General features: G+C 47.1%; 1 long non-coding RNA gene across 1 annotated transcript; it reads right to left on the bottom strand.

Annotated features, from left to right (window-relative positions):
• Positions 1 to 17,077: 17,077 nt before the first annotated feature.
• Positions 17,078 to 19,575, bottom strand: LOC117676824 (uncharacterized). Its single transcript, XR_004594512.3, has 2 exons — positions 19,104 to 19,575; positions 17,078 to 17,693 (listed from the first exon to the last, which is right to left on the bottom strand). It is a non-coding gene; the product is annotated as an uncharacterized LOC117676824 (long non-coding RNA).
• Between the last annotated feature and the right edge of the window lie 3,639 nt (positions 19,576 to 23,214).

The following is a 23,214-nucleotide window of genomic DNA, read 5'->3' as shown; positions in this document are numbered from 1 at the left end:
CCCCCCCCCCCCCATCCTCCCCGCTGCGTCTCTCTCCGGCCCGGCCGGGGACTCTGCCGGAGCCCGAGGGAGGCGGCGGGCACGGCTGCTGCTCCCCTGCGTCACGGCGATCGTGAGTCAGCGCGCCCGGCCGGCCGACGGAGCCCGAGCCAAGGAGGGAGCCGGCCGGGGTGGAGGGTGCGCGGAGGAACGGATCCCTGGCGCGACCCCCGGCAGCCCCCACGGCCCTGGGAGGCTTCGGACGGCTGGCCCGGGAAGAGGAGGAGGAGGAGGAGGAGGAGAGGAATTCATCGGGAGCCTGGCAGCCGTTGGTTGGAATTGCCCAGTAGCTGAGGGTCTCTCTCCACCCCCTCCTCCCTCCCTCCCTCCCTCCCTTCTTTTCTTTTCTTTCTTTCCTTCCTTCCTTCCTCCTCTCCTTTTCTGTTCCTCCTGCAATCCTTTTCTTTCTCCTTTCCCCCTTTTCTCTTCCTTCTTCCGTTTCCTTTCCCCTTCCTCCGTATTCTTTCCTTCCTCCCTCCTTTCTTTTTCTGTTCCTCCTGCAATCCTTTTCTTTCTCCTTTTCCCCTTTCCTCTTCCTTCTTCCGCTTCCTTTCCCCTTCCTCCGTCCCTCCCTCCGTTTTCTTTTCTTTCCTTCCTCCTTTCTTTTTCTGTTCCTCCTGCAATCCTTTTCTTTCTCCTTTTCCCCTTTCCTCTTCCTTCTTCCGCTTCCTTTCCCCTTCCTCCGTCCCTCCCTCCGTTTTCTTTTCTTTCCTTCCTCCTTTCTTTTTCTGTTCCTCCTGCAATCCTTTTCTTTCTTCTTCCTCCTTTTCCTCTTCCTTTCCCCCTTTCCTTTCCCCTTCCTTCCTCTCTCCCTCAGTTTTCTTTTCCTTCCTTCCTTCCTCAGTTTTTTCTTTCTTCCCTTCCTTCCTCCTTTCCTTTTCTGCTTCTGCAATCCTTTTCTTTCTTCTTCCTCTTCCTTTTCCCCTTTCCTTTCCCCTCCCTCCCTCAGTTTTTTCTTTTCCTCCCTCCCTCCCTCCTTTCCTTTTTGTTCCTCCTGCAATCCTTTTCTTTCTTCTTCCTCCTTTTCCTTTCCCCCTTTTCTTTCTTCTTCTGTTTCCTTTCCCCTTCCTCCGTCCCTCCCTCAGTTTTCTTTTCTTTCCTTCCTCCTCTTTTTCTGTTCCTCCTCCAATCCTTTTCTTTCTTCTTCCTCCTTTTCCTTTTCCCCTTTCCTTTCCCCTCCCTCCCTGTTTTCTTTTCTTTTCCTTCCTCCCTCCCTCTCCCCCTCCTTTCCTTTCTGTTCCTCCTGCAACCCTTTTCTTTCTTCTTCCTCCTTTTCCTTTCCCCCTTTCCTTTCCCCTTCCTTCTTCCCTCAGTTTTCTTTTCCTTCCTCCCTTCTTTCCTCTCCCCCCCTTTCCTTTCTGTTCCTCCTGCAATCCTTTTCTTTCTTCTTTTCCTTTTCTCCTTTCCTCTTCCTTCCTCCTTTTCCTTTTCCCCTTTCCTTTCCCCTCCCTCCCTCCCTCCCTCAGTTTTCTTTTCTGTTCCCTCTGCAGTCTTTTCTTTTCCTTTCCTTTCCTTTTCTCTCCCTTCCTTCTCTTTTCCTTTCCTCTCCTTCCCTTCTTTTCCTTTTCCTTTCCGTTCTTCTCCTTCCCTTCCCCTCCCCTCCTCTCCTCTCCTCTTTTCAAAGGTGGTTTACAAAAGCACCTCCTTCCCTTTGTGTTATCCTCACAACATCAGCCCTGTGAGGTAGGCTGGCCAGGATGAGAATGACTGACTTAAAAGTCCCCTAGGGAAGTCTGTAGGTGGAGGTGGGGAATGACATCAATCTGCTCCCAGCCCATCATCTTCACAATGCGCCCCACGGTCGGAGATCTTATTTGCAAAGTGGATCCCGACATCCGAAAACAATTCTTACTAAAGGGAACATTTGATCAGCTGGGACTCAGTGCTAAACTATAGTCTTGTGCTCACATATTTCTTGGACAGAATTGCAAAGATATGGAGAACTTCTCTCTGGAATGTAACTACAGTCTCCAATTCCTTCCAAATATTTTGTTTAAAAATTAAAAAAATTCATTTATGCTACAGTTCTCTATTGCAGGGGTCTTCAACTTTGTCAACTTGAAGACTTGTGGACTTCAACTCCCAGAATTCAATTCCACAAGTTGAATTCTGGGAGTTGAAGTCCACAAGTCTTCAAGTTGACGAGGCTGGAGACCCCTGCTCTATTGCTCTGGAGGCAAATGGTTCCCCACCCCCCACCCCAAAATATTTATAGGCAGCCCCAGCGCTCACTTGCAGGCCATTTCCATCAAACAGGGCCCACCGATGTGGGAGACTTCAGTTCCCAGAATTCCAATGTCTACACTAGCTAGGAATTCTGGGTAATGAAGTCCAGCACACCTAAAAGGCACAAGGGTTGGAGAAGATAGATAAGCAAATAAAAGTCAGCAGGTCATCCAATTGGGTGGAAGAAATAACATTTTTTTGGCGGTGGCGCAGTGGTTAGAGTGCAGTACTGCAATCTACTTCTGCTGACTGCCTGCAATTTGGCAGTTCGAATCTCACCAGGCTCAAGGTTGACTCAGCCTTCCGTCCTTCCGAGGTGGGTAAAATGAGGACCCAAATTGTTGGGGGGCAATAGGCTGAGTCTGTAAACCGCTTAGATAGGGCTGTAAAAGCACTGTAAAGAGGTATATAAGTCTAAGGGCTATTGCTAAGCGCGAAGGAAGGAAGGAAGGAAAATACAGGGAGGAAAGGAAGGAAGGAAAATACAGGGAGGAAAGGAAGGAAGGAAGGAAGGGAAATACAGGGAGGAAAGGAAGGAACGAAGGATGGAAGGAAGGAAAATACAGGGAGGAAAGGAAGGAAGGAAGGAAGGAAGGAAAATACAGGGAGGAAAGGAAGGAAGGAAGGAAGGAAGGAAGGAAGGAAGGAAGGAAGGAAGGAAGGTAGGTGGCACAGTGGTTATACTGCAGTACTGCAGGCTACCTGCCGACTGCTGACTGCCTGCAATTTGGCAGTTCGAATCTCACCAGGCTCAAGGTTGACTCAGCCCTCCGTCCTTCCGAGGTGGGTAAAATGAGGACCCAAATTGTTGGGGGCAATAGGCTGACTCTGTAAACCACTTAGAGAGGGCTGTAAAAGCACTGTAAAGAGGTATATAAGTCTAAGGGCTATTGCTAAGTGCGAAGGAAGGAAGGAAGGGAAATACAGGGAGGAAAGGAAGGAACGAAGGATGGAAGGAAGGAAAATACAGGGAGGAAAGGAAGGAAGGAAGGAAGGAAAATACAGGGAGGAAAGGAAGGAAGGATGGATGGAAGGAAGGAAGGAAGGAAGGAAGGAAGGAAGGAAGGAAGGAAGGAAGGTAGGTGGCACAGTGGTTATACTGCAGTACTGCAGGCTACCTGCCGACTGCTGACTGCCTGCAATTTGGCAGTTCGAATCTCACCAGGCTCAAGGTTGACTCAGCCCTCCGTCCTTCCGAGGTGGGTAAAATGAGGACCCAAATTGTTGGGGGTAAGAGGCTGACTCTGTAAACCACTTAGAGAGGGCTGTAAAAGCACTGTAAAGAGGTATATAAGTCTAAGGGCTATTGCTAAGTGCGAAGGAAGGAAGGAAGGGAAATACAGGGAGGAAAGGAAGGAACGAAGGATGGAAGGAAGGAAAATACAGGGAGGAAAGGAAGGAAGGAAGGAAGGAAAATACAGGGAGGAAAGGAAGGAAGGATGGATGGAAGGAAGGAAGGAAGGAAGGAAGGAAGGAAGGAAGGAAGGAAGGAAGGAAGGTAGGTGGCACAGTGGTTATACTGCAGTACTGCAGGCTACCTGCCAACTGCTGACTGCCTGCAATTTGGCAGTTCGAATCTCACCAGGCTCAAGGTTGACTCAGCCCTCCGTCCTTCCGAGGTGGGTAAAATGAGGACCCAAATTGTTGGGGGCAATAGGCTGAGTCTGTAAACCACTTAGAGAGGGCTGTAAAAGCACTGTAAAGAGGTATGTAAGTCTAAGGGCTATTGCTAAGTGCGAAGGAAGGAAGGAAGGAAGGAAGGAAGGAAGGAAGGAAAATACAGGGAGGAATGGAAGAAAGGAAGGAAGGAAAATACAGGGAGGAAAGGAAGGAAGGAAGAGAAATACAGGGAGGAAAGGAAGGAAGGAAGGAAGGAAAATACAGGGAGGAAAGGAAGGAAGGAAGGGAAATACAGGGAGGAAAGGAAGGAAGGAAGGATGGATGGAAGGAAGGAAGGAAGGTGGCACAGTGGTTATACTGCAGTACTGCAGGCTACCTGCCGACTGCCGACTGCCTGCAATTTGGTAGTTTGAATCTCACCAGGCTCAAGGTTGACTCAGCCTTCCATCCTTCCGAGGTGGGTAAAATGAGGACCCAGATAGTTGGAGGCAATATGCCGACTCTGTAAACCGCTTAGAGAGGGCTGTAAAGCACTGTGAAGCGGTATATAAGTCTAAGTGCTATTGCTATAGCTATTTTCTTCCTGTTTGCCATGTAAGGCTACCAGATTAGCTTCTTTCCGTTTTTTAAAAAAACAAATATTTCTAATACTTTCCTTCCTTAAAATTTCTTGGCTACCATTCCAGAACCTCTCCAGGTAGCCCTTGACTTACGACAGCTTGTTTAGTGACCATTCAAAGTTACAATGGGACCGAAAATAAGTGACTTATGACAGTGTTTCTCACAACCGTTGCAGCATCCCCACGATGACACGATCAAAATTTGGATGCTTGGAAAACGGCATATATTTATGACAGGTTGCCATGTCATACGATCCAGGGGTGAAATCCAGCAGCTTCTGACAGATTCTGGCGAACTGGTAGCGGAAATTTTGAGTAGTTCAGAGAACTGGCAAATACCACCTCTGGCTGCTCCCAGAGTGGGGTGGGAATGGGGATTTTGCACTATCCTTCCCCCAGGAGTAGGGAGGGAATGGGGATTTTGCAGTATCCTTCCCCCAGGAGTGGGATGGGAATGGAGATTTTGCAGTATCCTTCCCCCAGGAGTGGGGTGGGAATGGAGATTTTGCAATATCCTTCCCCTAGGAGTGGGGTGGGAATGGAGATTTTGCAATATCCTTCCCCCAGGAGTGGGGTGGGAATGGAGATTTTGCAGTATCCTTCCCCCAGGAATAGGGTGGGAATGGAGATTTTGCAGTATCCGTCCCCTGCCACGCCCACCAAGCCACGCCACAGAACTGGTAGTAAAAAGAAATGGATTTCACCACTGATACGATCCCATTTCGCGACCTTCTGCCAAGCAACTTAACGGGGAAGCCTGATGCACTTCACGGACGTGTTACTAACGTAACCACTGCAGTGATTCACTTAATGGCTGCGGCAAGAAAGGGCATTAAAATGGGGCAAATGTCACTTAACATCTGTCTTGCTTAGCCACAGAATTTTGCGCTCCACTGTAGTCCTTAGTCCAGGACTACCTATACTTGCCATTGCAAATTAGTAGCCACATGTCATCTTGTTCATTAATCACGTTTTCAAGAAGAGTTTGGACAACCGTTTGTTTGGAACAGGATAAGGTCACCGGCTTGAGCAGGGGGTCAGACTAGAGCAGGGATCACCCACCTTTCGGACCTCAGGGACCACTAAATTCATAATTTTAAATCCCGCGGACCACTAATATGATCTCTCTAAGGACCGGCTGGGTGGGCGTGGCTAGGTGGTCATGTGACTGGGTGGGTGTGGCCAACTCAATGTCACTCATGCCGAGGAGTGCCTCGCCGGTCTCTACTCACCCCTCCCCTCCCAGCCACTCCTCACCTGCCCACCCGGGCTTCTTAAGGCCCCAACAGGAAGCAGTTGTTGGAGCTAAGCAGCCACCATGAAAAAGAGTTGGCAAAGCAGCTCAGTTCAAATTGGATCTGGCCGAGAAGGAGGCTCAGCAGAAGCACCTCACTGAGGACTAGGAGCATAGGCTTTCCAAGCAGAGGGAAGACCTGTGGGACTGCAAGGCCAGGTATTGGCACCTGGAGGCTCAGCGGGCTGAGATGGTCAGCCAGTTCCAGGCCATGATGCAGTCCCACTGGAACAAGACTCTCCGGCTCTTTGCCACCAGCGGCACTTCCCTCCAGCCTTCGCCCAAAGCCCCACACCAGGAGGCCGAAGTAGACCCCAAGTTGGAATTTCTGCCCCTCTCCGACCCGCACAAAAAGACCCCGAAGGGAGAGACTCTCTGCAGCAACACAAACGTTCATTGCACGTATCTGTCCCAGGGGCCGTAGTTTGAGGACCCCTGATTTAGTGCAATATAAAAAATGCAAAGAATTTTTCTGAGGACCATCAAAATTTTCTCGGGGACCACCAGTTGGTGACCGCTGGACTAGAAGACCTCCAAGGTCCCTTCCGTTGTTGTTATTCTATGTTCTCCTGAGTGGACAGAAAACTGGAACACCGAGGACAGAGGAAAGAAAGAAAGTCTTCAAAGAAAAAACCAGAAAATCCAGTTGCCTCTTGAAAAAGCACCTTTGGGACAGCCGTGACCTGGAGGACTGAGAATCTCTACAGACTTTTAGCAATTTTACAATTTGGGATGGACACCCTTTGAATGGTGTGGGAGTAGGAATGGATTTCCAGAGGGAAAAAAAATTGCAGACTACAGGAATCGGGAGCACCACTCAGGTGACCTCTGAGGACACAGATAAACCTCCAAGTGGCCTCAACGACCCTCTTAAAAGAACGCAAATGACCAGCTGTCTGCAAGGAGTATAAATCCTTCCGTTCCCCACCATCCAGTCGGAGCTGAAGAAGCTTCTTGGATGAGGAAGCGAAACGTCTTCAAAAGAAAAACCAAGGAAGTACAGTCGCCTCCAGAAAAAAAACACCTTTGGGATAACCACGGCCTGAAGGTTGACTCAGCCTTCCATCCTTTCTAAGGTGGGTAAAATGAGGACCCGGTTTGTGGGGGCAATAAGCTGACTTTGTGTAAAAAGAACACCGCTTTGGGGGGGGGGCGAAAGCCCTACTAAGCAGGTATATACAAAAGTATGAAGGCTATTGCTTAACGCATTGTAAGCCGCCCTGACTCTCCGGAGAAGGGCGGCATATAAAAATAAATAAAAAATAAATAAATAAAATAAAATAAAATAAAATTGGCTGAGAATCTCTACAGAGGAGGTTTATCAACTGGGGAAGAATTAACATCTCGGCTCGGATAAGAAACTCAGCTGCGCTTCGTTCCGTTGGCAGGAACTCGCGAAAGAAGTCGGCAAACAGAAGCTGCTATCCTTCCTGAATCATGAATTATTTAATATCCAGGAAGAGAGCGCGTGATTCCCCACCCCCAGCCGGGCACATCACGAAAAGAAGCATCGCCTTTGATGCGGTAATTGGAATTTTCCATTCTTCTGCCGAGAAGCCTCGCTTAGGAGAGGAGAAAGCCTAAGCATTAAAAAAAAAAAACAAAACCCCAAATCAAAAGAAGATTAAAAAAAAAAAAAAGAAGTGTAATGAAAACCTTCTCTCCCTCTCTCTCCCCGGAAATTTCCATCCTGGAAAACCTTGTTATCACTTTGCTATTTTTTTTTTTTTTTAAATGAGATCCAGGTGAAAGAAAAATCCCAGTGGCCGATTTGGCAGATTAACGGAAGGAGGGTTATTCCCAGTGATGGGATTCAGCCGGTTCAGGGAAACCGGCTGAGTCCCTTTTGGGAGAAGGGCGGTATACAAATTCAATAAACAAATAAACAAATAAACAAATAAACAAACAAATAAATAAATAAATAAATAAATAAATAAATAGGTAGTTAAATTTCTGGCTGGCCCCTCCCCTCCCCACCCCTTTCAGGAGTCCACACATGCCCCATTTTGGCTCCCAGGTAAGTGCAGGGAAGCCTACTAGGCCCAAAATGGGGCACAGGGCAGGAGTGGGTTCTACTTACCTTTACTACTGGTTCGCAATGGGATCGTGCACGCGCGAACACAGCAAGCAAATGCACCTTGCTTTTGCGCATGCGCAGATCGCCGATGACGACATCCAGGGCGGTGGGCCTCCCGCTGGTTTTACTACCGGTTCTTGTGAACCGGTCCGAACCGAGGGCAACCCACCACTGGTGCAGGGGGTGCAGTGCATCCCCCCCATGGCCAGTTTTCACTCTCAGGAGGCTTCAGAGAGGCCTACTAGGCCCAAAACAGGCCATGGGGGGGCAGCGTGTCTCCCCCCCTCGCGCCCTTTTTTTGCTCCCAGAGGGGTGCAACGAGGCCGAGTGCCGCCTGTCACACCTCCTGGCCACGCCCACCATGGCCACTCCCACCCAGCCGGTCATTAGGGCAGAGAACCGGTTGTTAAATTATTTGAATCCCACCACTGGTTATTCCGGTTTGGGTAAACGCTTGACGAATCGTGGTTTGTGATAGGAGGGAAATACAGGACTGCAATTGAGGCCCAAATTTTCCATGGCTAAGCGAGGTGGGGGGGGGGTTCAGTGAGGTTTGCCCCCTTTTACGACCTCACTTGCTCGGTTGATTTTGCAATGGGGATCACATGAGCCTGGGGACACTGCTTCCTTCCTAGGACCAAGAGGCAGTACTGACCCAATCTGGTTCCGTGCCCAAAATAGGATTAGAACCCGTGGATTGCTGGCTGCTAATCTGATGCTTTAACCACTGCACTAAACTGTCTCCCCCAGATGTTCTGTAGAACATCTCTATTTGAGTCTTCCTAAATATCAGTTGGCAGGGGGTTGGTTTACATCTGTAACCGTGGAGTATATCATAAGGATCAAGCATGTAAGTATGAGTAGTCCTTGACTTATGACCAAAACAGAGCCCAAACTTTTCGTGGCTAAGCGAGACAGTTGTTAAGTGAGTTCTGCCCCATTATTTATTTAAAATATAACTTATTTAACTTTATATAACTTTATTTAATATATAACATTATACGACCTATCTTGCCACAGTGGTTAAGCTATGCTGACTGAGGAATTCTGGGAGTTGAAGTCCACAAGTCTTAAAAAGTTACCAAATTTGGAGACTTCTGCCCTAAACTGATGGATGGCCACTCCCAGGAGCTTGAGACAGGTAGTCTTCGACTTACGACCACAATCGAGGCCAACGTTTCTCTTGCTAAGTGAATCTTGCCCCATTTTATGACCTTTCTTGCCACTGTCCTTAAGTGAATCACCGCAGTTGATAAAAGTTAGTAACCCGGTTGTTCAATGAATCTGGCTGTCCCTTTGACTTTAGATTGCAAAAGGGACACTGGAACCGTCATAAGTATGAGTCAGTTGCCAAGCATTTGAATTTTGATCCCGGGGGAATGCTACTGTTGTGGCTCCATTACCTGAGCCTGTGTCATCGGCAGGAGAGGACTCCGAGAGTGAAGGAGAGGAGTTGGCAAGGCCTCCCTCTCCAGGACCCTCCTCTCTGGCAATGCCTTCGGTGTCCGCCAAAGGGCAAGAGATAGGGCCGGGGCCAAGCACGTCCACGCAGCCACAGGTGGACAGTGATGAGGGTAATGAGTCTTGGCTGGATCCACGCCAGCGTCGCAGAGATAAGCGCGTGCAACAGAAGAAAAGGCGGGCCAGAGATTAGGCTGAGTCACTGGACCACACCCCACAGGGTATAAAAGGGGGTGAGGTGGCCATTCAGACTCTGTGACGGACAAAACTAACTACTATCGAGTCACATCGCATCTTTGGAAACAACATTATCGGCCTTGGATTTATTTTACGAACTGGACAATTCTTGACTGTGGGTATTTTGTTTATTGAGTAAAGTTCTTGGCAAGCAGCTACTGGGTTGCTGCCAAGCATCTTATCGGAAGAATTGGTTGTCTGCCAGTTTATTTAACCCCCGGCTGTCTGTTTGTGTGCGTGTGTGAGACAGGGACAGAACAGCTACCAAAGGTCGTACGTTGTGAAAAACGGTCGTAAGTCACTCTTTTCACTGCCGTCGCAACTTGGGACGGTCACTAAACAAACTGTCGTAAGTCAAGGACTTACACCTCTACTTAGAAAGTTGTGGAACCACCTTAAAAGAATAACTTTCCACTCTTAACTCTTGCCAGCAGCTTAGGACGTTTCCTTGGTCCTTGACAGCAAGACTGCTAAGATCAGAAGATCAATTTTTCTCCATTCATGCCCTGACACTCATCCGTCACGGCAAACAATGTGGATTCTGTATCATCCTCACTTCTCAATCTTCATTCTGTTTTTCCAGTTCAACTTGTTCATCTTGTCACTAAGTCATGTCTGACTGTTGGCGACCCCCATGAACCATAAGCAAGCCAGGCCCTCCTGTGGTCTCCAGGAGTTTAGTTTAGTTTAGTTTGTCGTCACTGCAACTCGTACAACGAAATTAAATGCCATCTTCGGTGTATATTATAACTATAAAAATAAAACACAAACACACCTCCTTCACAATTGAATTGAAAACCCCGGATATTGCATTAATATTGCACTATACCGTAGAATTCAATATCTTTACTGGCCTGGGATAGAAGCTGTTTTTTTCAGCCTATATGTCCTTGTTTCTATTGTCCTGTACCGGCTGCCAGATGGTAATAGTTCAAAAAAAGAAAAAAAAAAGGATGCCCAGGATGAGATGGATCTTTAAGAATGTTTTGAACTTTAAAGCGGGAACTTTAAAGCTCTTCCAAAGAGGGAAGAGGGCAACTAGTCATCCAGGTGATGAGTTCATGAGTTCGGTCAACTTCGCGTTCGTTGCGTTGATGACACTATCTAACCATATCTATGGAGATTCTGAATCATCCAAGTCACGGTTATCTCAAAGGTGCTTTTTCAAGAGGCAACTGGACTTCGATGATTAGGGGACTGGAAGCTAAAACATATACAGAACGGTTGCTGAATTTGGGTATGTCTAGTTTGATGAAAAGAAGGACCAGGGGAGACATGATAGCAGTGTTCCAATATCTCAGGGGCTGCCCCAAAGGAGGAGGGAGTCAAGCTATTCTCCAAAGTACCTGAAGGCAGGACAAGAAGCAACGGGTGGAAACTCATCAAGGAGAGAAGCAACTTAGAACTAAGGAGAAACTTCCTGATAGTGAGAACAATTCATCAGTGGAACAACTTGCCCCCAGAAATTGGGTGGTCATAAGTTGAGGACTACCTGTAACTGTAGATTCAATGGAGCCCTGGTGGTGCAGCGGACTAAAGTGCTGTTAAGTAACACTGGCTGCCTGCAATTACTACAAGTTCAAATCTCACCAGGCTCAAGGTTGACTCAGCCTTCCATCCTTCCGAGGTAGGTAAAATGAGGACCCGGATTGTGGGGGCAATAAGCTGACTTTGTATAAAAAAAGAACACCGCTTAGGGGGGCCCGAAAGCCCTACTAAAGCAGGTATATACAAAAGTAGGAAGGCTATTGCTTAACGCATTGTAAGCCATCCTGAGTCTCCGGAGAAAGGGCGGCATATAAATCGAACCAATAAATAAATAAATAAATAAATATTATTTTTAATGGCTGCATTTCAACGATTCTTGCAGTGATGTTGAAAAAAAAATCTTGGAACTGAAAAGAGATAATAAAAGATTAGGTATGTGCAGCCGTTCAGATATCATTCGGAAAAAGAGCTTCATACTATTTGGACATGTAAATATAAGGCCTGGATGTAACTCTTTAAAAACAGCCCCATCTTTTCTTTCCCCTTGTTCAAAACACTGATGAAGTAACCTAATTGGGTAATGAAACGTCTGCAAGAAAACAGCCAAGCTCAGAACTCACCGTCTCCCCGCTCCTCCTCCCAAACCTCACTACCTTCTAGCACTGATGATGTTACCTAGTTTGGTAACGAAACGTCTGAAGGAAAACCATCAAGCTCAGTAAACACCAACGGCCCCACAGTCCTCCTCTTCCTCCTCTCCACACACTCCCTTCTAGCACTGATGAGGTTACCTAATTGGGTCATGAAACGTCCTCAAGAAAACTATTAACCTCGGAGAGCACCGAGGAGCTCAGAGCTACAAATATTTTCCTTTATTTGAAGTCTCTTTTTGGAATCTAAGCCGAGGCATTGTATAGTCCTAATAAACATTGAGTCTTTTTTTTTTTTTAAAAAAAAGAAATGTTCAGCATTCCCTCCTTTAAAAAAAAGTCCATTTATAGAAGCCACCTTACAGATGTTCCTTGAACCCTGATCACACACTTCTCCAAAAGGGCCCAGAAATAACCTAACAGCCACAAATTTACTTTTCACTACCTTATTTCTTTTAAACATTTTGAGTGGGGGTGGGGAAAGAGAGAACATTGTCCTCCTCCTCCTCTTCCTCCTTTTTTTTTTTTTTTTAAAAAGCAGAATTTTAAAAATTACAACACTTTTTCTTCATAAAGAACATCAACTCTAAAATATCCACGATCGTCCTGTCATGGTTGAGAAAAACCAACTGAGTTCTACTCGGAAACCGTTTCTGGACTTTGTGCTTGAGGTGGAAAAAAAATTGAAACTTTTGATTTTGGGTTTTATCGATGAGATAGATTTGTTGTTATAGAAATGGCTGATTTAAACTATTAGGTAAAATAAAAAATTGATTTTAAATGCCTTATTCTGCTGCACCGAAGAGAGTTGGAAGTCAATACCTTTTCTTTCTTTCCCCCCTTCTTTTCTACACTTCTCTCTTCTCTCTCTTCTGTTTCCTACTATTTGCTTTTGTATCTTTGCGTTTTATATTATAACCTAATTTAAAAAACAAAACAAAACTGTAAACCCCGAGAAAATCAACAGAGTTCAATGATGCGGAATCCAAAGGAATTTCTAAAATGCCAAAAGGAAAATAAGGAGCTAAGGGGTCGATTCAGAAATTATTCAGATATTGCAAATTCTTTATAGCTGTCCACGTTAATTCCTGCATGGCGGCCGGCCAGTCCTCAAAGATAATATTAAATAGACTGAAATTGAGATTTTTGTGCCATGAGAAAGGCGAAACTGTAACAGGCCAGTGTCTTTTGCTTGAATGCAATTCTTATTGAAATAATCAGAATTTCTTTTGAGTCCCCGTTGCTTCTCCCAGTTCCAGGACCACATAATTCTGGGTCCTATATTTGCTCTGTGTCAGACAAAAGAATAACCGAGCAAGCAGTCAAATGCTACTGGATTGTTTTTAAAATAAGAACACTGTTGTTTTAGCACCCCAATTTTATTTCCACCTCCTTTTGGCTGTTCTATTAAGTTGAGCATGCCGATGGGGGGGTGGGGGGATATGTCAAAAAAATAAAACTATTTCTTTCTGCTTTAATACAGCTATGTTAGACGTCTGACCTCCATTGTGAATTTTAAACAGAGTTTAAATTATTAGTTTAATTATTAACTAATAAAGCTGTGAATTGTGGGGGAAGTGAAGTCCTGTTGTACTTATAAATATGCCATCAGGTTATATCTGTTGGCTTCTTACTTTGGATTGATCAGTGAGAGAGGGAGGGAGGGAAGGGAGGAAGGGTTGAAGAATAAGGAGAGAAGGTAAGGAAAGGAGGTAGAAAAGTAAGGAAGGATGTGAAGAAGGGAGGGAGGGAGGAAGAAAAGGAGGTAGGTAGGAAGGAAGGATATGGAAAAGGAAGGAGGGAGGGAAGAAGGAGGGAAGGATATGGAAAAGGGAGCAGGAAGGGAGGAAGGAGAGATGGAGGAGGGAGGGAGGGAGGAAGGAAGGATTGAGGAAGAAGGAAAGGAGGGAGAAAGTAAGGAAGGATGTGAAAAAGGAAGGAAGAAAGGGAGGGGGAAGGAGAAAGAAGAAAGGGAAGGAGGGAAGGATATGGAAAAGGCAGGCAGGCAGGAAGAAAGGAGATGGAGGAGGGAGGGAGGGAGGAAGAAAGGGAGGGAGGGAAGAAAGGAAGGATTGAGGAAGAAGGGAATAAAGGAAGGATTGAGGAAAAAGGAAAGGAGGGAATGAAAGGAGGGAGAAAGTAAGGAAGGATGTGAATAAGGAAGGAAGGAAGGAAAGATATGGAGAAAGAAGAAAGGGAGGGAGGGAAGAAGGAGGGGAAGATATGGAGAAGGCAGGCAGGCAAGCAGGAAGGAGAGATGGAGGAGGAAGGGAGGGAGGGAAGAAGGGAAGGATTGAGGAAGAAAGGAAGAAAGGAAGGATTGAGGAAAAAGGAAAGGAGGGAAGGAAAGGAGGGGGGAAGTAAGGAAGGATGTGAATAAGGAAGGAAGGAAGGAAGGAAAGATATGGAGAAAGAAGAAAGGGAGGGAGGGAAGAAGGAGGGAAGGATATGGAGAAGGCAGGCCGGCAGGAAGGAAGGAGAGATGGAGAAGGAAGGAAGGAAGGAAGGAAGAGTTTATAGAAGTGCAAACAGTTGTGTCCTTATGTGTACTGCTGCGCAACAACGGAGTAAAATCGGGTGAGCTCAGCCAACTCTTAGTCAGGGAGGGAGAAGATGAGGTAAAGTTTGAGAAGTGACACCACCCCATTTCCCCGTCTTTTATCATCTGGGTGGCTCATGTTTTCCTGGAAACTGCCCCTGTTTTTCTGACAGACTCATTGCTCTTGTTATCATGCTAGCAAAAATGTCTTCGCTGTCTTTTGCCCAACCCCTGGCACTGTTGACCACACAGCGTGTGACACCCCAGACGAGGTGCTGACACATAAAGCACGTGTGAGCACACGTGCACGCACCACATAAACCATGTGCCCCAAGATCTAGCCATCCTCCCTCTTTCCCTCCCTCCCTGCCTTCCCTTCCCTTCCTTCCTTTTCCTTCCTTCCCCCTCCCACCTCCCTGCCTTCCCTTCCCTCCCTCCCTGATTCCCCTCCCTCCCTCCCTGCCTTCCTTTCCCTCCCTCCCTCCCTTCCCTTGCTTTTCCTTCCTTCCTTCCTCCCTCCCTGCCTGCCTTCCCTTCCTTCCTTTTCCTTCCTTCCCCCTCCCACCACTATGCCTTACCTTCCCTCCCTCCCTCTCTCCCTTCCCCTTCCTCCCTCCCTCCCTGGCTTCCCTTCCTTTCTTTTCCTTCCTTCATTCCTCCTTCCCTCCCCCACCCTGCCTTCCTTTCCCTCCGTCCCTCCCTGATTCCCCTCCCTCCCTCCCTTCCTTCCTCCTTCCCTTCCCTCCCTCCCCTTCCTTTTCCTTCCTTCCTTCCTCCCTCCCCCCTCCCTGCCTTCCCTCCGATTCCCCTCCTTCCCTCCCTCCCTTCCCCTTCCTCCCTCCCTCCCTCCCTTCCTCCCTGCCTTCCCTTCCTTCCTTCCTTCCTCCCCCTTCCCTTCCCTCCCTCCCCCTTCCTTCCTTCCTTCTCTCCCTTCCTCCCTCCCTCCCTCCCCCTTCCTCTCTCCCTCCCTCCCTTCCATCATTTGCTACAAGATGGGCAGCAAATAAATTCAATTAAATAAATCAATTTCTCTCCAATATACCCTTGGATTGGAAAAGCTGGGATGCCTTGACCTCTCTGGGGAAGACCCTGTACAGGGAGTCCTCAACTTACAACAGTTCGTTTAGTGACCATTCCAAGTGACAACAGTCCTGAAAAAAAAGTGACATGACAATTTTTCACACTTACAAAAATTACAGCATTCCCATGGTCACGTGATTAAAATCCAGATACTTGGCAACTGACTCATATTTACGACCGTTCCAGTGTCCCAAGAGTCCTGTGATCCCTTTTTGTGACCTTCGGACAAGGAAAGTCGATGGGGAAGCCAGATTCACTTAACAGCCGTGCTACTAACTTAACGACTGCAGCTGTTCACTTAACAACTACGGCAGGGAAGGTCATAAAATGGGGCCAAATACACTGAACAACTGTCTTGCTTAGCAACAGAAATGTTGGGCTCAATTGTGGTCGTAGGTCGAGAACCACCCGTACAGATAGTCTTCTAAGGCACGACCATCAAGTATAGATTGGAGGGTAGACAACAATGAAATACACTACTTATCTCATCCACTTTTATAGTTCTAGAACCACAAAGAAACATGAAACAACCACAGGCTCATTTCTGATTTTCTTATACCTTCCCAGGTTGGAAAAGTCAAATATCTCCATTTGTTGAAATCCACTTGTTAAAATCTGAACCAAAGTATATAGAACACCTGGCATTTTGGTCCAGATTTTAAATTTTCTGAACCGTGATTCCGAGTGCTTTTTTATTTTTTTTTTTTTAAACTCCAAATTTTATATTTTAAAACTCCAAAAAGTGCTGGACTTGCTGGCTGGGATATTCTGGAAGTTGAGGTCCCCAAACTTCAGGATGGTCAAAAGTGGAGAAACTGATTGGTCTAGATTAGGGGTGGGGGAACGATGGGCCGCTTTATGACTTGTGGACCGGCTGAGGAATTCTGGGAGTTGAAGTCCACAAGTCGTAAAGGGGCCAAGGTCGGAGATCCCTGCTGTTACGGGAGCCAGACTTAAAGGCCTGGGTGGAAACTCAAAGCAGCTTTTCTCCAGGAAGGCTGTCCAAGGCTCCTGGACTCCAGTGCCTATAATTCCCAGCCCTTGGGCTAACACAGGGGTCTGCAACCTTAAAAAGAGCCATTCGGACCCGTTTCCCACAGAAAAGAAAGCACCGGGAGCCACAAAACCTGGGTGGGCGTGGCCAACTCGATGTCACTCACTTCCACCAGTCACATGACACCCTCCAGCCATGCCTACCCAGTTGGTCATTAGGGCAGAGAACCAGTTGTTAAAAAACACCGGGAACCACACAATCCTTTTGACATCTCTCTCTCTCTCGCCTCCCTCCCCCTCTCCCTCTCTCTCTGTATCTCTCTGTCTCTCTCTCTCTCTCTCTCCCTCTTTCTCTGTATCTCTCTCTCTCTCTCTCTGTATCTCTCTGTCTCTGTCTCTCTCCCTCTCTCTCTGTATCTCTGTCTCTCTCTCTCTCTCCCTCTCTCTCTGTATCTCTGTCTCTCTCCCCCTCTCTCTCTGTCTCTGTCTCTCTCTCTCTCTCCCTCTTTCTCTGTATCTCTCTGTATCTCTCTGTCTCTCTGCCCTGGCCGTTTCTCCATCCCCCGCCGTCACCCTTACCTTCTCAGGCCAGGCGAGGAGTGACTGGGAGGGGAGGGTGAGGGGCGGGGCCAGCCAATGGTGGGATCACCTGACAGGGAGCCACAGCAGAGGGCCCAAAGAGCCGCATGTGGCTCTGGAGCCGCAGGTTGCTGACCCCTGGGCTAACAATTTAGGAACAAAGAGACACAAAACACTGCGAGAAATCTCTGATCTGGAAAGCTGGCTTGGAAAAACGCAAGAAAATGAACGAAAAGCATGCCTATAAAAGAAGAGAGAGAGAGGGAGGAGTAGGAGTAGAATAAACTCAACATATTTATCCTCGTTGTGTTTTTTTTTTGTTGTTGTTGTTCTAGAGCAGTCCAAGTTACAAGTGGTTGCTGCCCCGCGAGACTTCCTCTCTTTTTTGACATGTTGTCGCCATCACACTTCGGACCGGGGCCAGGCTTGTGTGCATCTCTCTCTTGTTATGTACACACCGCCCACACAGTTTTTACATGTTTATTTCCTTCTTCTGACCTTTTGCCTCATCCATTTCGGTGAGTCACCGCTGGATTTTGTACAACGGAGCAAATCTGGATTGACCTCCAGGGGGCAGGAGAGGGTGAGGAGATTTCGGCGTCTCTCTGCTACCACCTGGTGGCCCCAAAGGAGGTGTGTGCAGATTGGATCTGCTGCGTTTCGGGAATCATACCTTACGGGCACCTTGCCACTTAACTTCAGGGCTCCCTCTCTCTCTTCCTTCTTCGCGCCTTCACTCCCACGGTTTCCTCTCTGCTTTGGAATTGCCATGCAAAACACTGCGTCATTTCTAGAAAATCAGAGGCAACTATAGTCAAAAAAACACCCTCAGCCTGCCTCAGCCCCTCCTGAACGCAGTAAAACCCAGGCACCGAGACAAGGACGATAGCCTTTGCTGGAAGGGCTGCAAAAGAGTTCAGGAGCCGTGGCATGGCGTGGCTCAGCTGCTAAGAAACCACCCCGTTTGCAAAACAGACAGCGCCTGGTCGGTGCCTAGCGTGACAGTTCCCACTTTAGGAAGCCTGGGGGGGAAAATAAAATAAAAAGGAAAAGGAAGGAAGGAAGGAAAGAAGGAAGGAAGGCAGGAAGGAAGGCAGGCAGGAAGGAAGGCAGGAAGGAAAGAAGGAGGGAGGAAAGAAGGAAGGAAGGAAGGCAGGAAGGAAGGAAAGGAGGGAGGAAAAAAGGAAGGAAGGAAACAAGGAAGGAAGGAAAGGAGGGAAGGAAGGCAGGAAGGGAGGAAGGAAAGAAAGGAGGAGGAAAGAAGGGAGGAAGGAAAGGAGGGAGGAAAGAAGGAAGGGAGGGAGGGAGGAAAGAAGGAAGGAAGGAAAGAAAGAAGGAGGGAGGAAAGAAGGAAGGAAGGAAGGAAAGAAAGAAGGAGGGAGGGAGGGAGGAAGGAAGGAAGGAAGGAGGGAGGGAGGAAAGAAGGCAGGAAGGCAGGAAAGAAGGAGGGAGGAAAGAAGGAAGGAAGACAGGAAGGAAGGAAAGGAGGGAGGGAGCGAGGAAGGAAGGCAGGAAGGAAAGAAGGAGGGAAGAAAGAAAGAAGGAAGGAAGGCAGGAAGGAAGGAAAGAAGGAGGGAGGAAAAAGGAAGGAAGGAAAGGAGGGAGGCAAGAAGGAAGGAAAGGAGGGAGGAAAGAAGGAAGGGAGGGAGGGAGGAAAGAAGGAAGGAAGGAAAGAAAGAAGGAGGGAGGAAGGAAGGAAGAAAGGAGGGAGGGAGGGAGGGAGGAAAGAAGGCAGGAAGGCAGGAAAGAAGGAGGGAGGAAAGAAGGAAGGAAGACAGGAAGGAAGGAAAGGAGGGAGGGAGGGAGGAAGGAAGGAAGGGAGGGAGGGAGGAAGGAAGGAAGGAAAGAAGGAGGGAGGGAGGAAGGAAGGAAGAAAGGAGGGAGGGAGGGAGGAAAGAAGGCAGGAAGGCAAGAAAGAAGGAGGGAGGAAAGAAGGAAGGAAGACAGGAAGGAAGGAAGGAGGGAGGGAGGAAGGAAGGAAGGAGGGAGGAAGGAAGGAAGGAAGGAAGGAAGGAAGGAAGGAAGGAAGGAGTCTTCCAGTATTTGAGGGGCTGCCACAAAGAAGAGGGGGGGTCAAATTATTCTCCATAGCACCTGAGGGCAGGACAAGAAACAATGGATGGAAACTAACCAAAGAGAGAGGCAGACTGGAATTAAGGAGAAACTTACAGGGAGGACAATTAACCAGAGGAACACTTACGACTGTGGTAGCCTCCCCAGGATCATGTGATTTTACATTCGGATGCTTCATAACTGATTCACACTTATGACGGTCGCAGTGTCCTGGTGTCACCCGATCCCCACCTTCTGACAAGCAATGTCAGCAGGATTCACTTAACAACCGCGTGACTCATTCAATAACTGCGGCGATTCACTTAACAACGGCGGCAAGAAAGGTCGTAAAATGGAGCAAAAAACTCACTTAACAAGTTTCTCACTGAACGGCATACACATTGGGCTCAATTGGGGTCGTAACTTGAGGACTGCCTGTAGTATTCCTTTCTCGCCTTCTCTCTTTTTCCTTCTTTGGAAAAAAGAGCTTCCCAGATAGGCAAATTGTTTCAATAGCCTGACTGGTGGCAGGTTATTATAATTCTCTTTTTCTGGGGTGAGGTTTTAAATTACGTATCCTCTAAGTTTGGAACACAAGGGACTGGCATATTTCCAACCAACCCAACCCACACACAGTTGTATCTTTTGTCGAAATGTACACGAGCAGCAGAAACTATTTTTAAAATAGTCTTTCAAAATCCCTGAATTCGATCTTGGATTCTACCAGCTTTTCTCCAGAGCCAAGGAATAGAAATTATAATTTTTTTTGTTCTGCTGGTCTATGTTGACTGAATAAAGATAATTATTAAAAAATCCCTGAATTAGGTCTTGGATTCTACCAGCTTTTCTCCAGAGCCAGGGAATAGAAATTATAATTTTTTTGTTCTGCCAGTCTATGTTGACTGAATAAAGCTTGATAGATAATTTTTATTCTCTTTTATAGAAGAAAAATAATGAGGACTTTTCTTTCCCCTGGACACCAGGCCAGGAAATCAACTCCACAGGAAGATTAAAACTATTTTTTATTGAGATTAGCTATAAGGACAGAATCTTGCAAATCTGATTGTGCGACACAGCTTCCTCCTCCTTATACGCCAGTGAATTAGGGGAGGGTGTCTTGTCTGAGCTGCTTCTGAATATTATCTCATTGTTCTGGATTTAAAAATTGTTTTCAGCCCCTTTTGCCTACAAAACAGTTCCATTCATGTCATCTTCCTTACTCTCTACAGCAGTGTTTCTCAACCTTGGTCGCTGGACGATGTGTGGACTTCAACTCCCAGAATTCCACTGGAGTTCCGCTGGCTGGGGAATTCTGGGAGTTGAAGTCCACACATCGTCCAGCGGCTATGGTTGAGAAACACTGCTCTACAGGAAAGGAAGAGGTACCCAGAGGCTTAAATACGATAACTACCTCCCAGAAATGTGATTGTTTAAAATCCACCTGAAAGTCCGCATTTCATCCCAAGCAGATATCCAACGAAAGCCTAATCTGAAAGTATTTCTCTGTTTCTAGGTAGTCCTTGAATTACGACCAAAACTGAGCCCAAAATTTCCTTTGCTACGTGAAACCTTTGTGAAGTGAGTTTGGCCTCGTTTGACGACCTTCCTTGCCACAGCTGTTAAGGGAATCACTGCAGTTGTTAACTCACTTTTCTGTGCTGCTGTAACTTCCAGTAGTAATAGCAGTAGCCCTTAGATTTATATACCGCTTCACGGTGCTTTCCAGCCCTCTCCAAGCGGTTTACAGAGTCAGCCTGTTGCCCCCAACTATCTGGGTCCTCATTTTACCAACCCTGGAAGGATGGAAGGCTGAGTCAACCTTGAGCCGGTGAAACTCAAACTCCTGGCAGTCGGCAGAGTCAGCCTGAAATACTGCATTTTAACCACTGTGCCACCAGGACCCACCCACCCACCCTTCCTTCCACCCTCCCTCCTTCTTTCCTTCCTTCCTCCTTCCCTCCCTCCTATCTTTTCCTTCCTTCCTTCCTTCCTCCTTCCTTCCTTTTTTTCCCTTCCTTCCTTCCCTCCCTCCTTCCCTCCCTCCTTCCTTTTCCTTCCTTCCCTCCCTCCTTCCTTTTTCTTCCTTCCTTTTCCTTCCTTCCTTCTTTTTCCTTCCTTCCTTCCTTCCTTCCCTCCCTCCTTTTCCTTCCTTCCTTCCTTTTCCTTCCTTCCTTCCTTCCTTCCTTCCTTCCTTCCTTCCTTCCTTCCTTCCTTCCCACTTAGCAAAACCTGCACAAAGTTCAGAAGCAAGAGAGGCTGACAAGAAACAAATGTAGCAACGTTGTTTTCCTACAAAGAGCCCAAGAGCCATTGCTGCTCTTTTAAGCCTTCTGGGAGGGGCCAATCATCTCCTGGCCTTACTCCCAAGTCGTCCTTTTTGCTTTAGCTGCTCTTGCCTTCTGGCAGCTCTTCGCATGCGCACACTAGGAACAGGCTCCTCCTGTTCCTCTGTCTCTCTGCTATCCGCCTCTGGAGGCTCCGGAATCCGTGCATCGCTCCCAGATGGCCCTGGCCCCATCTCGGCCTCCGACGCAGAGCCCTCATCCGGGCCTTCCCCAGCCTCCAGGACTGGCCCATGGTCCTCCCCAGCCTCCTCACTGTCTGACTCCGCTGCCAGCTCCACAGGCTGCTGGCGGACCACAACAGTATGGAAGGCTGAGTCAATCTTGAGCCCTGTGAGATTCGAACTGCCAAATTGCAGGCAGCCGGCAGTCAGCAGAAGCAGCCTGCAGTACTGCACTCTGACCACTGCGTGACTCACTAAATGAATGTTTGTAAGTCAAGGATTGGCTGTCCTGCCATTGTTCCAAAAATTGGAAGTTTGATCATCAGGCCGCAGAAATCCTGGTGATGCCAGAATGAGAATACGTGCTGCCTTTATGTGTTTCTGATTTGACACATGACACAGGTTGTGGCGATGTCCTCCCACACACATGTCCTCCTGTCCTCCCTGCCCTCTGCTCCGTGGCTGTCCACCTTTTCCAAACCAAGAACCATTCAATTCTTCCAACGCTTTCCCAAAGGAAGCCAGAAGAACCACTTCCAAGCACCTCCTGTTAGGAGAGCTGAGTCATTCCCAAGTCTGGGAAAAGATCTCCAGCCTTTAAGGAGCATTAAGTGCTTTAATTAAGCTCTGGATTACCTCTTAGTTGCCAGCTCATAGCTCCATTTATGGTCATCAAAGCATCACGGTATTATTGCAAAGGACAGCTCATGTCTATAGATGTAGGGGCAATTTAAACAACATTGTTTATTTGAAAACGCCTTTTCTTTTTACAGGCATAGGTTAACCAGGTGATAAAGCAAGGATCTATCTATCTATCTATCTATCTATCTATCTATCTATCTATCTATCTATCTTTTTATCTATCATCTATCTATCTTTCTGTCTTTCTATATCTATCATCTATCATCTATTTATCTATCTCTATCTATCTATCTATCATCTATTTATCTATCATCTATCTATCTTTCTGTCTTTTTATCTCTATCATCTATCTATCTATCTATCTATCTATCTATCTATCTATCTATCTATCTATCGTCTATCTATCCATCTCTATCTATCATCTATCTATCTATCTAATCTAATTTATCATCACTGTCAATCACCCATCCATCCTTCCCTCCTTCCATCCATCCATCACATCTATCCATCCATTATCTATCTACTCTTTCATTCGTCTGCCTGTCTGTCTCCACCATTCATCCATTCATCCATTATCTATCTACCGGTATTCTCTCATCTGTCGTCAATTGTTTCATATTTGTCCATCCATCCATCCATCCATCCAATTAAATAAGAGCCAGCGGTGTGCAGCAGCAGGCAAAAAAGCCAATGCAATCCTAAACTGCATTAACAGAGGGATACAATCAAGATCAAGGGAGGTACTTATACCACTCTATAAAGCCTTAATAAGACCACACCTAGAGTACTGCATCCAGTTTTGGTCACCACACTATAAAAAAAGAGGCTGAGACTCTAGAAAAAGTGCAGAGAAGAGCAACAGAGATGATGAGGGGACTGGAGGCTAAAACATACGATGAACGGTTGCAGGAACTGGGCCTGGCTAGTCTAGTGAAGAGAAGGACCAGGGGAGACATGATGGCAGCCTTCCAATATTTGAGGGGCTGCCACAGAGAGGAGGGAGGTCAAGCTATTTTCCAGAGCACCTGAAGGCCAGACAAGGAATAATGGATGGAAACTGAACAAGGAGAGATTCAACCTAGAAATAAGGAGAATTTTTCTGACAGTGAGA

This window comes from Pantherophis guttatus, chromosome 7, assembly GCF_059756535.1.
Source record: "Pantherophis guttatus breed Tessera chromosome 7, ASM5975653v1, whole genome shotgun sequence".
Taxonomy (NCBI): domain Eukaryota; kingdom Metazoa; phylum Chordata; class Lepidosauria; order Squamata; family Colubridae; genus Pantherophis; species Pantherophis guttatus.
The sequence above is the reverse complement of the archived record's forward strand: the minus strand, read 5'-3'. Positions and strand labels throughout refer to the sequence as shown.